Raw genomic sequence first — 16178 nt, forward strand, 5'->3', positions numbered from 1 at the left:
TTCATGTGAAAGTGAAACTTTCAAAGGTAGATTTTATTTTAAAATAACTGCACTCAAAAACAAAACCATGTAAAACTGTAGAGCCTACAATTCCACTCAATCCTACTTCTTGTTCAGCCAATTTCGAAGACAAAGAAGTTTGTTTTCATTTACAGGAGATAATGCTGCCCGCTTCTCACTTTCAGGTGACATTGTAAATAAAAAGAGGCATTCGCATGGCACTTTTGCAGCCGGCATTGCAAGGTATTTACGTGCCAGATATGCTAAACATACGTATGGCCCTTCATGCTTTGGCCACCATTCCAGAGGATATGCTTCCATGCTCGTGACACTTCTTCTTCTTCAAAAAAAAAAGAAAATGCGCTAATTGAATTTCTGACTGAACTCCTTGTGCGAGATTGTATGTCTCTTGCTCTGTGTTTTACCCGCATTCTGCCACATATATTTCATGTTTTAGCAGTCTCGGATGATGACCCAGCACATGTTGTTTATTTTAAGAACACTTTCGCTGCAGATTTGACAAAATGCAAAGAAGGTACCAATGTGAGATTTCTAAAGATAGCTACAGCACTCAACCCAAGGCTTAAGAATCTGAAGTGCCTTCCAAAATCTGAGCGGGACAAGGTGTGGAACATGTAGCTCTTTTAAGACTTCTGACAACACTCCAATGTGGAAGCTACAGAACCCGAACCACTCAAAAGGAAAATCAACCTTCTGTTGATGGCATGTGATTCAGGTGATGAAAATGAACATGTGTTAGTCTGCACATTGCTTTGGATCATTATCGAGCAGAACCAGTCATTTGCATGGAAGCATGTCCTTTGTAATGATTATATAAAACAGGTGGACAGCAAAGTAATTTTGAGTACTCACCGGAGCAAAACCTTCTCCAGCTGGACGTTTTAGAAACACCTGTAAGGAAATAGAGCAGGATCAAGAAACTCCTTCTCCAATATCATTTCAAGGTTGTTGATTCCTCACAATGGCAATAGCGTTATCAGAAAGCTCTACACTACGAATGCTTTGCCAGTACAGTTCTACCAGTACACTCGTGTGCTTTTGCTGGTATGGCATATTCTCCTCGAAAGGGAAATGAGGCCATGTCTACACTACAGAGCCTATGCCTGCATAGTCCCTAGAGTAAGGCTGCATATGTTGACTTAAGGACTTGTTCCGACATAATAAGACCACCTCCCCACTTGATGTTCAGGAAGCTGAGAGACTCACCCTTCTGTCGGTCTAGTTGCCTCTATCCTGGGGATTTTTCAGCATAGCGTTTTTCACACTGCTTGCTGATATAGCGACACTGGCCGAACACTGAATTGTACACCAGGCCCAGCAATACCAGCAAAAGCAGTTTTGCTGGTTATAACTGCAGTTACAATAGTCAGGCCTGACCAACCTGATTGCCTTCTATGATGAGATAACTGGCTCTGTGGATATGCGGAAAGCAGTGGACATGATATATCTTGACTTTAGCAAAGCTTTTGCTACGGTCTCCCACAGTATTCTTGCTAGCAAGTTAAAGAGTTACGGATAGGATGAATGGACTATAATGTGGATAGAAAGCTGGCTAGATAGTCGGGCTCAACAGGTAGTGATCAAAGACTGGATGTCTAGTTGGCAGCCGGTATCAAGCAGAGTGTCCCAGGGGCCGGTCCTGGGGCCTGTTTTGTTCCATGTCTTTGTTAATGATCGGGATATGGGATGGATTGCACCCTCCGCAAGTTCAGAGATGACACTAAGCTGCGGGGAGAGGTAGATATGCTGGAGGGTAGGGATAGGGTCCAGAGTGACCTAGACAAATTGGAGGATTGTGCCAAAAGAAATCTGATGAGGTTCAAGAAGGACCAGTGCAGAGTCCTGCCCTTTGGACGGAAGAATCCCATGCATTGCTACTGCCTGGGGACTGACAGGCTAAGTAGCAGTTCTGCAGAAAAGGACCTGGGGATTGCAGTGGATGAGAAGCTGGCTATGAGTCAGCTGTGTGCCCTTGTTGCCCAGAAGGCTAACAGCATCTTGGGCTGCATTAGTAGGAGCATTGCCAGCAGATTGAGGGAAGTGATTATTCCCCTCTATTCAGCACTGGTGAGGCCACATCTGGAGTATTGCGTCCAGTTTTGGGGCCCCCACTACAGAAAGGATGTAGACAAATTGGAGAGACTACAGCGGAGAGCAATGAAAATGATTAGGGGGCTGGGGCAGGGGATTTAAGAGGAGAGGCTGAGGGAACTGGGCTTGTTTAGTCTGCAGAAGAGAAGAGTGAGGGGGGATTTGATAGCAGCCTTCAACTACCTGAAGGGGAGTTCCAAAGACGATGGAGCTCGGCTCTTCTCATTGATGGCAGATGACAGAACAAGGAGGAATGGTCTCAAGTTGCAGTGGGGGAGGTCTAGGTTGGATATTAGCAAACACTTTTTCACTAGGAGGGTGGTGAAGCACTGGAATGGGCTCCCTAGGGAGGTGGTGGAATCTCCATCCTTAGAGGTTTTTAAGGCCCGGCTTGACAAAGCCCTGGGTGGGATGATTTAGTTGGGGATTGGTCCAGCTTTGAGCAGGGGGTTGGACTAGATGACCTTCTGAGGTCTCTTCCAAACCTAATCCTCTATGATTTTATGACTTTTGCCAGTGCAGCTATGTCGTAAGGAATCAAACGTCTTCACACCCCATACAGATCGAGCTATGCCAGCCGAAGTCCGTATTGTAGACATGGCCCCAGACAGCTCTGCCATGGGAAACTGTCCCCCTATCCTTGCTTCTCAGGGCGGAGATTAACCTGGAATATGGGAGCTTCCTTTCGTGACTCTGATCCCTCAAGATAAGAATTAGAGATGATCAACATTTTTCGTAATGAATTTTTGCAAGCAAATTGTCACTTTTTTACCAGAAAATTAATCACTTCTTTTTTGACAAAATCAGAAATGAGAAAGTTTTCATTTTTTCATTTTCTTTCCCCCCTTTCTTCTTTGATGGAGCTCTTTGAAAAATTATAAGTTTGTTTGTGGCAAATTTCCAAGAAAAATAGCATTGGAACACTATTTGCAAATAGGACTCTGGGGAATCAACAAAATTCAAAACATTTTTAGTTCTATTTTTCATAGTTTTCATTGGAAAAAAAATCTTTCTTGAGCGGCAACAGCTAATTTAGATCCTATCATTTTATATTATAGTTGGGATTTTGTTTTCCCATGTGCATTACTTTGCATTTATCAACAATGAAGTTCATCTGCCATTTTGTTGCCCAGTCACCCAGTTTTTGGGAGATCCCTTTGTAACTCTTCGCAGTCTGCTTTGGACTTACAAAACTGCTCAAGATATTTATCATCTGCAAATTTTGCCACCTCACTGTTTATCCCTTTTTCCAGATTGTTTCTGAATATGGTGAGTAGTACTGCTCCAAGTACAGATCCCTGCAGGATACCACTCTTGACTGAAAATTGACCCTTTATTCCTACCCGTTGTTTCCTATCTTTTAACCAGTTGCTGATCCATGAGAGGACCTTCCCTCTTATCCCATGACAGCTTACTTTGCTTAAGAACTTTCGATGAGGTAGCTTGTCAAAGACTTTCTGGAAATCTAAGTACACTATATCCACTGGATTCCCCCTTGTCCACGTGCTTGTTGACCCCCCTCAAAGAATTCTAGTAGATGGGTAAGGCATGATTGCTCTTTACAAAAACCATGTGGACTCTTCCCCCAACAAATTGTGTTCATCTAGGTGTCTGGTAATTCTGTACTTTAATATAGTTTCAACCAGCTTGCCGGCACTCAAGTTAGGCTTACCAGCCTGTAATTACCGGGATCACCTCTCGAGTTTTTTTTAAAAATTGGTGTCACGTTAGCTATCCTCCAGTCATCTGGTACAGAAGGTGATTGAAATGATAGGTTACGTACCACACTTAGTAGTTCTGCAATTTCACATTTGAGTTCCACGAGAACACTTGAGTGAATGCCATCTGGTCCTGGGGACTTATTACTCTTTAATTTTGCAATCTGTTCCAAAACCTCCTCTAATGATACCTCAATCTGGGACAGTTCCTAAAATTTGTCACCTAAAAAGAATGGCTCTGGTTTGGGAATCTCCCTCACGTCCTCAGCCGTGAAGACCGACGCAAAGAATTTATTTTGTTTCTCCGCAATGGCTTTATCGTCCTTGAGTGCTCCTTTAGCATCTCAATCGTCCAGTGGCACCACCGGTTGTTTAGCAGCTTCCTGCTTCTGATCTACTTCAAAACATTTGGCTCTTACTTTTTGAGTCTTTTGCTAGTTGTTCTTCAAATTCTTTTTTGACCTTCCTAATTGTATTTTTACACTTCACTTGCCAGAGTTTATTCTCCTTTCCATTTTCCTCTGTAGGATTTAACTTCCACATTTAAAGGATGCCTTTTGCCTCTCAGTGCTTTTTTTACTTTGTTTAGCCATGGTGGAACTTTTAGGGTTCTCTAATTATGTTTTTTAATTTGGGGGATACATTTAAGTTGAGCCTCCATTATGGTGTCTTTAAAAAGTTTCCATGCAGCTTGGGGGGATTTCACATTTGGCACTGTACCTTTTAATTTCTGTTTAATTGACTTCCTCATTTTTGTGTTCTTCCCCTTTCTGAAATTAAATGCAGCTATGGTGGGCTGCTGTGGTTTTTCTCCCACCCGAGGGATGTTACATTTAATTATATTATGCTCACGATTACCAAGCAATCCAGCTATATTCACTTCTTGGACCAGATCCTGGGTTCCACTTAGTACTCAATCAAAGATTGCCTCTCCTCTTGGGGGTCCCAGGACTAGCTTCTCCAAGAAGCAGTCATTTAAGGTGTCAAGAAACTGTATATCTTCATCCCGTCCTAAGATGACATGTACCCAGTCAATATGGGGATTGTTGAAATCCCCCATCATTATTGAGTTGTTTTTTTTGTTTTGTTTTGTTTTGTTTTATAGCCTCTCTAATCTCGCTGAGAATTTCACAGTCTCTTTTACCATCCTGGTCAGGTGGTGGGTTGTCTATGGAATTACTATCCATAGAGATTCTATGGTACAGTTTGGTTCATTTAAGATTTTTATTTCATTTGATCCTGGTTTTTTTCACATCTAGTGCCACTTCCCCACCAGTCTGACCTGTTCTGTCCTTCCAATGGAAAGAAATCGTATTTTTCAATTCACCTCATACAAGTACTGTCATGCAATCTCTTTCATGTGAAAGTGAAACTTTCAAAGGTAGATTTTATTTTAAAATAACTGCACTCAAAAACAAAACCATGTAAAACTGTAGAGCCTACAATTCCACTCAATCCTACTTCTTGTTCAGCCAATTTCGAAGACAAAGAAGTTTGTTTTCTTTGAAGACAAAGAAGGGCAACAAAGGTGTGACAAGATTATGACTATCAATAGATGGCTTAGGCAGTGGTGCTATAAGGAGGGCTTTGGGATGTATGGCCATTGGGAGGCATTCATGGATAGAGGACAGTTCTCTCGGGATGGACTTCATCTGAGTAGGGAAGGAAATAGACTTCTAGGATGGAGGCTGGCACAACTGATTAAGAGAGCTTTAAACTAGGAATTTGGGGGAGATGGTTGGGAGATGTCCAGGTAATCTCCACGCCAGAATTTAGCATAGAGTGGAAAGAAAATGAAGTAAGAGTGGATACAGCTGTAGGTAGGAGGAAGGGCAGTGTAGATACAAGTCTAATAGGTTATACTGGTAGTAAAATAACCGTGCCTAATAGGGTACAGAATGTGAGTGAGGCCAAACAGCAAAAATTAAGATGTTTGTACACTAATGCAAGGAGCCTAGGTAACAAAATGGAGGAACTAGAGTTACTGGTGCAGGAAGTGAAACCAGATATTATAGGTATAACAGAGACCTGGTGGAATAGTAGTCATGACTGGGCTACAGGTATTGAAGGGTATGTGCTGTTTAGGAAAGACCGAAATAAAGGTAAAGGTGGTGGAGTAGCACTGTATATCAATGATGAGATAGAATGTAAAGAAATAAGAAGCGATGAAATGGATATGACTGAGTCTGTCTGGGCAATAATTAAATTGGGGAAGAAAACTATTAGAGCCTCCCCTAGGATAGTGCTTGGGGTGTGCTATAGACCACCGGGATCTAATTTGGATATGGATAGAGCCCTTTTTAATGTTTTTAATAAAGTAAATACTAATGGAAACTGTGTGATCATGGGAGACTTTAACTTCCCAGATATAGACTGGAGGATGAGTGCTAGTAATAATAATAGGGCTCAGATTTTCCTAGATGCGATAGCTGATGGATTCCTTCAACAAGTAGTTGCTGAACCGACTAGAGGGGATGCCATTTTAGATCTGGTCTTGGCGAGTAATGAGGATCTCATAGAGGAAATGGTTGTAGGGGATAATCTTGGCTCAAGTGATCATGAGCTAATTCAGTTCAAACTGAATGGAAGGATTAACAAAAATAAATCTGCAACTAGGCTTTTTGATTTCAAAAGGGCTGACTTTCAAAAATTAAGGAAATTAGTTAGGGAAGTGGATTGGACTGAAGAATTTATGGGTTTAAAGGTAGAGGAGGCCTGGGATTATTTTAAATTAAAGCTGCAGAAGCTATCGGAAGCCTGCATCCCAAGAAAGGGGAAAAAATTCATAGGCAGGAGTTGTAGACCAAGCTGGATGAGCAAGCATCTTAGAGAGGTAATTAAGAAAAAGCAGAAAGCATATAGGGAGTGGAAGAAGGGAGGGATCAGTAAGGAAAGCTACCTTATTGAGGTCAGAATATGTAGGGATAAAGTGAGACAGGCTAAAAGTCAAGTAGAGTTGGACCTTGCAAAGGGAATTAAAACCAATAGTAAAAGGTTCTATAGTCATATAAATAGGAAAAAAACAAAGAAAGAAGAAGTGGGACCGCTAAAAACTGAGGATGGAGTGGAGGTCAAGGATAATCTAGGCATGGCCCAATATCTAAACAAATACTTTGCCTCAGTCTTTAATAAGACTAAAGAGGATCTTAGGGATAATGGTAGCATGATAAATGGGAATGAGGATATGGAGGTAGACATCACCATATCTGAGGTAGAAGCGAAACTCAAACAGCTTAATGGGGCTAAATCGGGGGGCCCAGATAATCTTCATCCAAGAATATTAAAAGAATTGGCACAAGAAATTGCAAGCCCATTAGCAAGAATTTTTAATGAATCTGTAAATTCAGGGGTTGTACCATATGATTGGAGAATTGCTAACATAGTTCCTATTTTTAAGAAAGGGAAAAAAAGTGATCCAAGTAATTATAGGCCTGTTAGTTTGACATCTGTAGTATGCAAGGTCTTGGAAAAAATTTTGAAGGAGAAGGTAGTTAAGGACATTGAAGTCAATGGTAAATGGGACAAAATACAACATGGTTTTACAAAAGGTAGATCGTGCCAAACCAACCTGATTTCCTTCTTTGAGAGAGTAACAGATTTTTTAGATAAAGGAAACGCAGTGGATCTAATTTATTTAGATTTTAGTAAGGCGTTTGATACTGTGCCACATGGGGAATTATTAGTTAAATTGGATAAGATGGGCATCAATAGGAAAATTGAAAGGTGGATAGGGAATTGGTTAAAGGGGAGACTACAACGGGTCCTACTGAAAGGTGAACTGTCAAGTTGGAGGGAGGTTACCAGTGGAGTTCCTCAAGGATCAGTTTTGGGACCAATCTTATTTAATCTTTTTATTACTGACCTGGGCACAAAAAGTGGGAGTGTGCTAATAAAGTTTGCAGATGATACAAAGCTGGGAGGTATTGCTAATTTAGAGAAGGACAGGGATACCCTACAGGAGGATCTGGATGACCTTGTAAACTGGAGTAATAGGAATAGGATGAAATTTAATAGTGAGAAGTGTAAGGTCATGCATTTAGGGATTAATAACAAGAATTTTAGTTATAAGCTAGGGACGCATCAACTAGAAGTAACGGAGGAGGAAAAGGACCTTGGAGTATTGGTTGATCATAGGTTGACTATGAGCTGCCAATGTGATATGGCTGTGAAAAAAGCTAATGTCGTCTTGGGATGCATCAGGAGAGGTATTTCCAGTAGGGATAAGGAGGTTTTAGTACCGTTATATAAGGCACTGGTGAGACCTCACCTGGAATACTGTGTGCAGTTCTGGTCTCCCATGTTTAAGAAGGATGAATTCAAACTGGAACAGGTACAGAGAAGGGCTACTAGGATGATCCGAGGAATGGAAAACTTGTCTTATGAAAGGAGACTCAGGGAGCTTGGCTTGTTTAGCCTAACTAAAAGAAGGTTGAGGGGAGATATGATTGCTCTCTATAAATATATCAGAGGGATAAATACCAGAGAGGGAGAGGAATTATTTAAACTCAATACCAATGTGGACACAAGAACAAATGGATATAAACTGGCCACTAGGAAATTTAGATTAGAAATTAGACGAAGGTTTCTAACCATCAGAGGAGTGAAGTTTTGGAATAGCCTTCCGAGGGAAGTAGTGGGGGCAAAAGATCTATCTTGCTTTAAGATTAAACTCGATAAGTTTATGGAGGAGATGGTATGATGGGATAACATGGTTTTGGTAATTAAATATTCATGGTAAATAGGCCCAATGGCCTGTGATGGGTTTTTAGATGGGGTAAGATCCAAGTTACCCGGGAAAGAATTTTCTGTAGTATCTGGCTGATGAATCTTGCCCATATGCTCAGGGTTTAGCTGATCGCCATATTTGGGGTCGGGAAGGAATTTTCCTCCAGGGCAGATTGGAAGGCCCTGGAGGTTTTTCGCCTTCCTCTGTAGCATGGGGCACGGGTCACTTGCTGGAGGATTCTCTGCTCCTTGAGGTCTTCAAACTACAATTTGAGGACTTCAATAGCACAGATATAGGTGTGAGGTCTTTTTTAGGAGTGGTGGGTGAAATTCTGTGGCCTGCATTGTGCAGGAGGTCAGACTAGATGATCATAATGGTCCCTTCTGACCTAAATATCTATGAATCTATGAATCTATGTTTTCATTTACAGGAGATAATGCTGCCCGCTTCTCACTTTCAGGTGACATTGTAAATAAAAAGAGGCATTCGCATGGTACTTTTGCAGCCGGCATTGCAAGGTATTTACGTGCCAGATATGCTAAACATTCGTATGGCCCTTCATGCTTTGGCCACCATTCCAGAGGATATGCTTCCATTCTCGTGACACTTCTTCTTCAAAAAAAAAAAAGAAAATGCGCTAATTGAATTTCTGACTGAACTCCTTGTGCGAGATTGTATGTCTCTTGCTCTGTGTTTTACCCGCATTCTGCCACATATATTTCATGTTATAGCAGTCTCGGATGATGACCCAGCACATGTTGTTTATTTTAAGAACACTTTCGCTGCAGATTTGACAAAATGCAAAGAAGGTACCAATGTGAGATTTCTAAAGATAGCTACAGCACTCAACCCAAGGCTTAAGAATCTGAAGTGCCTTCCAAAATCTGAGCGGGACAAGGTGTGGAACATGTAGCTCTTTTAAGACTTCTGACAACACTCCAATGTGGAAGCTACAGAACCGGAACCACCCAAAAGGAAAATCAACCTTCTGTTGATGGCATGTGATTCAGGTGATGAAAATGAACATGTGTTTGTCTGCACATTGCTTTGGATCATTATCGAGCAGAACCAGTCATTTGCATGGAAGCATGTCCTTTGTAATGATTATATAAAACAGGTGGACAGCAAAGTAATTTTGAGTACTCACCGGAGCAAAACCTCCTCCAGCTGGACGTTTTAGAAACACCTGTAAGGAAATAGAGCAGGATCAAGAAACTCCTTCTCCAATATCATTTCAAGGTTGTTGATTCCTCACAATGGCAATAGCGTTATCAGAAAGCTCTACACTAGGAATGCTTTGCCAGTACAGTTCTACCAGTACACTCGTGTGCTTTTGCTGGTATGGCATATTCTCCTCGAAAGGGAAATGAGGCCATGTCTACACTACAGAGCCTATGCCTGCATAGTCCCTAGAGTAAGGCTGCATATGTTGACTTAAGGACTTGTTCCGACATAATAAGACCACCTCCCCACTTGATGTTCAGGAAGCTGAGAGACTCACCCTTCTGTCGGTCTAGTTGCCTCTATCCTGGGGATTTTTCAGCATAGCGTTTTTCACACTGCTGGCTGATATAGCGACACTGGCCGAACACTGAATTGTACACCAGGCCCAGCAATACCAGCAAAAGCAGTTTTGCTGGTTATAACTGCAGTTACAATAGTCAGGCCTGACCAACCTGATTGCCTTCTATGATGAGATAACTGGCTCTGTGGATATGCGGAAAGCAGTGGACATGATATATCTTGACTTTAGCAAAGCTTTTGCTACGGTCTCCCACAGTATTCCTGCTAGCAAGTTAAAGAGTTACGGATAGGATGAATGGACTATAAGGTGGATAGAAAGCTGGCTAGATAGTCGGGCTCAACGGGTAGTGATCAACGACTGGATGTCTAGTTGGCAGCCGGTATCAAGCAGAGTGTCCCAGGGGCAGGTCCTGGGGCCTGTTTTGTTCCATGTCTTTGTTAATGATCTGGATATGGGATGGATTGCACCCTCTGCAAGTTCAGAGGTGACACTAAGCTGCGGGGAGAGGTAGATATGCTGGAGGGTAGGGATAGGGTCCAGAGTGACCTAGACAAATTGGAGGATTGTGCCAAAAGAAATCTGATGAGGTGCAACAAGGACCAGTGCAGAGTCCTGCACTTTGGACGGAAGAATCCCATGCACCGCTACTGCCTGGGGACTGACAGGCTAAGTAGCAGTTCTGCAGAAAAGGACCTGGGGATTGCAGTGGATGAGAAGCTGGCTATGAGTCAGCAGGGTGCCCTTGTTGCCAAGAAGGCTAACAGCATCTTGGGCTGCATTAGTAGGAACACTGCCAGCAGATTGAGGGAAGTGATTATTCCCCTCTATTCAGCACTGGTGAGGCCACATCTGGAGTATTGCGTCCAGTGTTGGGGCCCCCACTACAGAAAGGATGTAGACAAATTGGAGAGACTACAGCGGAGAGCAATGAAAATGATTAGGGGGCTGGGGCAGGGGATTTAAGAGGAGAGGCTGAGGGAACTGGGCTTGTTTAGTCTGCAGAAGAGAAGAGTGAGGGGGGATTTGATAGCAGCCTTCAACTACCTGAAAGGGGGTTCCAAAGAGGATGGAGCTCAGCTATTCTCATTGATGGCAGACGACAGAACAAGGAGGAATGGTCTCAAGTTGCAGTGGGGGAGGTCTAGGTGGGATATTAGGAAACACTATTTCACTAGGAGGGTGGTGAAGCACTGGAATGGGCTCCCTAGGGAGGTGGTGGAATCTCCATCCTTAGAGGTTTTTAAGGCCCGGCTTGACAAAGCCCTGGCTGTGTTGGATCATATTAAAGAAGTTCTGTATTAAAATCACAAATGAGTTTGATTCCCCAGAGTTTAAATTCCAGGGTATTACTAATTAAGAGGTCTCTTGGTTTTTGGTGCTGTTTCTCTCCCTCTATGTGTGAAACTTGAAAGCTGCTAATTGTGTTAGTGCATTCTAAGACAGAGTCTGTTCTCAAAGCAATTCACAGAGAGAGAGACTCAAAGCAATACTCTAACAACAGAAACAGCACCCAGAGACTCCCCGCCCTTTTGTTGTATTAACAATTGTGATTAAAATAGAGATAGAGGATGTATGTGGATGGATGCTTGGTGTGGATAATAACTGAATGATCAGGGAGGTGCCAGGCTAAGAATCCAGTGTCCATCGGCTGAAGAAGGTGTCAAGTGGAAATAACCAGAGGACCCCCCCGGAGGGCAGACTGGAATCCACCCAACAGCCTCAAGGATGGGAGAACCAAAGAACAAGATAACACCTTGGAGCCGTCAGGAATGTGCTATCTGCTGATTGATTCAGCAACAGCATGATGAAGCAATTCCCATAGACTGGCATAGGAAGAAATTCCTATAAAAATAGACTCTAAAAAGTGAGAACTTTGGGGTCTGATTCTGCAAACCAACTTCCAGGAGCATCAGATGAGCATCTGACAAGGCCCTGCTCCCTCCTCATGTCCAGGCCACCTGGCCAGTGGCTTGGCATGAGCAACTCTAAGGCTGGTAACTATGATAACAACCTTGCAGAACCTGTGTGTGTGCGTGTGTATGTGTGTGTGTTTGTATGAATGAATGTGTGAATAAATATGAGATTGAATGGAATGTTATAGCTATAACTAACTGCTTACTATGATTCTTTCTGTATTCACAATAAATGTGGTATTTTGCCTTTTTCCGTTTAATAAGATCCTGCTGGTTTTTATTTTATTGGTATAACAGCTGGGATGATTTAGCTGGGGATTGGTCCAGCTTTGAGCAGGGGGTTGGACTAGATGACCTTCTGAGGTCTCTTCCAACCCTAATCTTCTATGATTTTATGACTTTTGCCAGTGCAGCTATGTCGTAAGGAATCAAACGTCTTCACACCCCATACAGATCGAGCTATGCCAGCCGAAGTCTGTATTGTAGACAAGGCCCCAGACAGCTCTGCCATGGGAAACCGTCCCCCTATCCTTGCTTCTCAGGGGTGAGATTAACCTGGAATATGGGAGCTCCCTTTCATGACTCTGATCCCTCAAGATAAGAATTAGAGATGATCAACATTTTTCGTAATGAATTTTTGCAAGCAAATTGTCACTTTTTTACCAGAAAATTAGTCACTTCTTTTTTGACAAAATCAGAAATGAAAAAGTTTTCATTTTTTCATTTTCTTTCCCCCCTTTCTTCTTTGATGGAGCTCTTTGAAAAATTATAAGTTTGTTTGTGGCAAATTTCCAAGAAAAATAGCATTGGAACTCTATTTGCAAATAGGACTCTGGGGAATCAACAAAATTCAAAACATTTTTAGTTCCATTTTTCATAATTTTCATTGGAAAAAAAATCTTTCTTGACTGGCAACAGCTAATTTAGATCCTATCATTTTATATTATAGTTGGGATTTTGTTTTCCCATGTGCATTACTTCGCATTTATCAACAATGAAGTTCATCTGCCATTTTGTTGCCCAGTCACCCTGTTTTTGTGGGATCCCTTTGTAACTCTTCGCAGTCTGCTTTGGACTTACAAAACTGCTCAAGATATTTATCATCTGCAAATTTTGCCACCTCACTGTTTATCCCTTTTTCCAGATTGTTTATGAATATGGTGAGCAGTACTGGTCCAAGTACACATCCCTGCAGGACACCACTCTTGACTGAAAATTGACCCTTTATTCCTACCCGTTGTTTCCTATCTTTTAACCAGTTGCTGATCTATGAGAGGACCTTCCCTCTTATCCCATGACAGCTTACTTTGCTTAAGAACTTTCGATGAGGGAGTTTGTCAAAGACTTTCTGGAAATCTAAGTACACTATATCCACTGGATTCCCCCTTATCCACGTGCTTGTTGACCCCCCTCAAAGAATTCTAGTAGATGGGTAAGGCATGATTGCTCTTTACAAAAACCATGTGGACTCTTCCCCCAACAAATTGTGTTCATCTAGGTGTCTGGTAATTCTGTTCTTTACTATAGTTTCAACCAGCTTGCCGGCACTCAAGTTAGGCTTACCAGCCTGTAATTACCGGGATCACCTCTCGAGTCTTTTTTTAAAAATTGGTGTCACGTTAGCTATCCTCCAGTCATCTGGTACAGAAGGTGATTTAAATGATAGGTTACATACCACATTTAGTAGTTCTGCAATTTCACATTTGAGTTCCACGAGAACACTTGAGTGAATGCCATCTGGTCCTGGGGACTTATTACTCTTTAATTTTGCAATCTGTTCCAAAACCTCCTCTAATGATACCTCAATCTGGGACAGTTCCTAAGATTTGTCACCTAAAAAGAATGGCTCTGGTTTGGGAATCTCCCTCACGTCCTCAGCCATGAAGACCGACGCAAAGAATTTATTTCGTTTCTCCACAATGGCTTTATCGTCCTTGAGTGCTCCTTTAGCATCTCAATCGTCCAGTGGCACCACCGGTTATTTAGCAGGCTTCCTGCTTCTGATCTACTTCAAAACATTTGGCTCTTACTTTTTGAGTCTTTTGCTAGTTGTTCTTCAAATTCTTTTTTGACCTTCCTAATTGTATTTTTACATTTCACTTGCCAGAGTTTATTCTCCTTTCTATTTTCCTCAGTAGGATTTAACTTCCACTTTTTAAAGGATGCCTTTTGCCTCTCAGTGCTTCTTTTACTTTGTTTAGCCATGGTGGCACTTTTAGGGTTCTCTAATTATGTTTTTTTAATTTGGGGGATACATTTAAGTTGAGCCTCCATTATGGTGTCTTTACAAAGTTTCCATGCAGCTTGGGGGGATTTCACATTTGGCACTGTACCTTTTAATTTCTGTTTAATTAACTTCCTCATTTTTGTGTTGTTCCCCTTTCTGAAATTAAATGCAGCTATGGTGGGCTGCTGTGGTTTTTCTCCCACCAGAGGGATGTTAAATGTAATCATATTATGCTCACGATTACCAAGCAATCCAGCTATATTCACTTCTTGGACCAGATCCTGGGATCCACTTAGTACTAAATCAAAGATTGCCTCTCCTTTTGGGGGTCCCAGGACTAGCTTCTCCAAGAAGCAGTCATTTAAGGTGTCAAGAAACTTTATATCTGCATCCCGTCCTAAGATGACATGTACCCAGTCAATATGGGGATTGTTGAAATCCCCCATCATTATTGAGTTGTTGTGTTGTTTTTGTTTTGTTTTATAGCCTCTCTAATCTCTCTGAGCATTTCACAGTCACTATCACCATCCTGGTCAGATGGTGGGTTGTCTATGGAATTACTATCCATAGAGACTCTATGGTACAGTTTGGTTCATTTAAGATTTTTATTTCATTTGACTCTGGTTTTTTTCACCTCTAGTGCCACTCCCCCACCTGTCCGACCTGTTCTGTCCTTCCAATGTAAAGAAATAGTATTTTTCAATTCACTTCATACAAGTACTGTCATGCAATCTCTTTCATGTGAACGTGAAATTTTCAAAGGTAGATTTTATTTTAAAATAACTGCACTCAAAAACAAAACCATGTAAAACTTTAGAGCCTACAATTCCACTCAATCCTACTTCTTGTTCAGCCAATTTCGAAGACAAAGAAGTTTGTTTTCATTTACAGGAGATAATGCTGCCCGCTTCTCACTTTCAGGTGATATTGTAAATAAGAAGAGGCATTCGCATGGCACTTTTGTAGCCGGCATTGCAAGGTATTTACGTGCCAGATATGCTAAACATTCGTATGGCCCTTCATGCCTTGGCCACCATTCCAGAGGATATGCCTCCATGCTCGTGACACTTCTTCTTCAAAAAAAAATGCGCTAATTGAATTTCTGATTGAACTCCTTGTGCGAGATTGTATGTCTCTTGCTCTGTGTTTTACCTGCATTCTGCCACATATATTTCATGTTATAGCAGTCTCGGATGATGACATGTTGTTCATTTCAAGAACACTTTCGCTGCAGATTTGACAAAATGCAAAGAAGGTACCAATGTGAGATTTCTAAAGATAGCTAGAGCACTCAACCCAAGGCTTAAGAATCTGAAGTGCCTTCCAAAATCTGAGAGGGACAAGGTGTGGAACATGTTGCTCTTTTAAGACTTCTGTCATAAATATAAAGGGAAGGGTAAACCCCTTTGATATCTCTCCTGGCCAGGGGAAAGCTCCTCTCACCTGTAAAGGGTTAAGAAGCTAAAGGTAACCTCGCTGGCAGCTGACCAAAATGACCAATGAGGAGACAAGATACTTTCAAAAGCTGGGAGGAGGGAGAGAAACAAAGGGTCTGTGTGTCTATCTATATGCTGGTTTCTGCCGGGGATAGACCAGGAATGGAGTCTTAGAACTTTTAGTAAGTAATCTAGCTAGGTATGTGTTAGATTATGATTTCTTTAAATGGCTGAGAAAAGAATTGTGCTGAATAGAATAACTATTTCTGTCTGTGTATCTTTTTTGTAACTTAAGGTTTTGCCTAGAGGGGTTCTCTATGTTTTTGAATCTAATTACCCTGTAAGATATCTACCATCCTGATTTTACAGTGGGGATTTCTTCATTTCTATTTACTTCTATTTTTATTAAAAGTCTTCTTGTAAGAAAACGGAATGCTTTTTCATTGTTCTCAGATCCAAGGGTTTGGGTCTGTGGTCACCTATGCAAATTGGTGAGGCTTTTTATCCAAAATTTCCCAGGA

The sequence above is a fragment of the Lepidochelys kempii genome, chromosome 24, assembly GCF_965140285.1.
Source record: "Lepidochelys kempii isolate rLepKem1 chromosome 24, rLepKem1.hap1, whole genome shotgun sequence".
In the NCBI taxonomy this organism is placed as follows: Eukaryota; Metazoa; Chordata; order Testudines; family Cheloniidae; genus Lepidochelys; species Lepidochelys kempii.